The following is a 2,840-nucleotide window of genomic DNA, read 5'->3' on the forward strand; positions in this document are numbered from 1 at the left end:
ATTCCTATGTTGAAACACGAATCACAAGGTGATGGTATTTGAAGGTAGGGCCTTTAGGAGGAAATCAGGTCATGAGGGTGGAGGCTTCATGATGGGATCGCTGCCTTTATTAGAGGAAGCCAAAGAGCCAGCTAGCTCTTTCAACCGCATGAGGATGCAGCAGGAAGTCAGCAGTCTACAGTGCCAAAGAGGGAGGGCCTTTCCCAGAATCCAAGCATGCTGGCACCCTGACCTTGGACTTGCAGCCTTCAAAACTGTGAGAAATAAATTTCAGTTGTTTATAAGCCACTGAGTCTATGGTGTTTAGTTATGCAGCCCAGAATAACGAAGGCACTCCATTAGAATATAAAGAAAATGTAAAGATCTGAATTCAGACCTCATTGCTTAAGTTCTACCAGAAAATTAAAGATGAAGAGAAACCCTAAGGATGTAGTGAGTGGGAGGACCTTAGAATATAGCTTTTGAAGCATCAGAGAGAGGTGTGAGGGGATTTACCCACAATAATGTAGAAATTAAATGGATAGAAAAAAGAAAGCTGTCTGGCCGGGCGCCATGGCTCACACCTCTAATCACAGCACTTTAGGAGGCCAAGGCAGGCAGATTACCTGAGGTCAGGAGTTTGAGACCAGTCTGGCCAACATAGAGAAACCCCATCTCTACTAAAAATACAAAAATTAGCCAGGCGTGGTGGCAGGCACCTGTAATCCCAGCTACTCGGGAGGCTGAGCTAAGAGAATCACTTGAATCCGGGAGGTGGAGGTTGCAGTGAGCTGAGATCGCGCCATTGCACTCCAGCCTGGGGGACAAGAGTGAGACTTTGTCTCAAAAAAAAATTGAAAAAAGAAAGCTGTGTATTTAGAAATTGTTTCCTAATTTTATTATGAAAATGCCCTGAGACACAGAAACATAGAATGCATTCTATAATGAACACCCATTTTACCCTCCACCTAGATTTGATAATGTATACTTTGCTTTGTTTTTCTATAAAATTTTTTTGCTATACCATTTGAGAGTTAAGTTATAAACATCATATCATTTTGCCCCTAAATCAGTTTGTATCCCCTAAAAGTAATGGTAATACATATAACCAAAGTACTAAAATCACACCCTAAAAATTAACAATTCCATGGAATCTTACAATAGCCATTTCATGTTCAAATTTCCATAATTGTTCCAAGAATATATTTCATAGATATTTAACAAGGATTTACTCTCAGGATCACACATTGTAACATTTTGGTGGTTCTGTCACTTTTTTTTTTTTTTTTGCGAGGGACTTTCGGACTCTCGCTCGCTCTGTCATCAGGCTGGAATGCAGTGGCGTGATCTCGGCTCACTGCAACCTCCACCTCCTGGGTTCAAGCAATGATCTTGCCTCAGCCTCCAAAGTAGCTGAGACTACAGGTGCACACTACCACATCCAGCTAATTTTTGTATTTTTAGTAGAGACAGGGTTTCACCATGTTGGCCAGGATGGTCTCAATCTCTTGACCTTATGATCCACCCACCTTGGCCTCCCAAAGTGCTGGGATTACTTGTGTGAGCCACTGTGCCCGGCCTGTTCTGTCACTTTTAAACTGAACAGCTCCTCATCTTTATTTCATTTTATTGGCTTTTAGAAGAGTCCATCACAGTTGTCTTAGAATATCCTGGATTCTGGGTTTGTCTATTTTATTTCTGCATAATGTTGTTCCTCTTTTTCCTCTGTCTCCAAACTGAAACTTAAATAGCAGCTGGATTTGCTTCTGGTCAAACATTTTTAGGAAGAACATTTCCTAGGTATAATACATTCTGTACACACAGGAGGAATATAATGGCAGGTTGTTCTTTTATTAGTGATGCTACATTTCATCACTGGTTAAGGTAGTGACTGCCAGATCTCTCCATTGTAAAGCTATGTTATTTTCTTTGCAATTAGTAAGTAATTGGGTGATAATTTGCACCTCCTTTTGCAAATTTACAATCATCTACATGTATAATACAAGTCATGGATTAAACTGGAAATCAAAAGTTAAATATTGATTTAACAGAAAGCAATGATATTGAAATGCCTACATACTGAAATCTGTACGATGTGGCCAAGGCTCTGCACAGTAGTTAATTAACATCCCTTAATGCATACAGAAAACCTCGATTTGGGGATAGAACATTTTGTTCTCTGTATCCTCAACGCTACTGTGATGACTTTTGCATAGTAGGCACTTGATAAAACTCGAGAAAAAAATAAGCATTCAACTCAAGAAACAAAAAGAGGTACCAAATAAAGCAGATGCTAAAAGAAGGAACTAACTGATGCAATTAAAATTAGAAATTAAGTAATAAGAATAAGCTGATTATGGACTTATTCAATTTACCAAATCCAGTAGAAAAAAAAAAGGTGACACAGTTAAAAGCATCGTGAATTTAAAAAGGACATTACCAGAGATAATCGATGTCATCTTTTTAAATTATAAGAAAGTACTATCATTTCAATGTACATAAAATTTCAGAGCTAATGAAGTATTTTCTAGAAAATGTACTTCACCAAAATTCACATAACATAATCATGCTTGAGTGAACTAGTAAATCAATGGAAAACTTAAATTCAGCTTAAGCTATAGAACAAGCTAGAACAGTCTGCTAGCACAATCTGTTTTAGTTTGATAAAAACTTCAAGCATAATTCTTACCAGAATTTTCCCAGCTCATGATACATAGCTGACATAATCCAAGCGATAAAACTAGAGAGAATAGTTACTAAAAACCAAAATTTAAATGTGTTCTAATTAAAGAGAAAAATCAAAATGCTAAATAAAATGTCAGCAAAATGATATAATTTTTCAGTAAATATATATGAAATGT

The sequence above is a fragment of the Colobus angolensis genome, unplaced genomic scaffold (genome assembly GCF_000951035.1).
Source record: "Colobus angolensis palliatus isolate OR3802 unplaced genomic scaffold, Cang.pa_1.0 Scaffold34, whole genome shotgun sequence".
NCBI lineage: Eukaryota > Metazoa > Chordata > Mammalia > Primates > Cercopithecidae > Colobus > Colobus angolensis.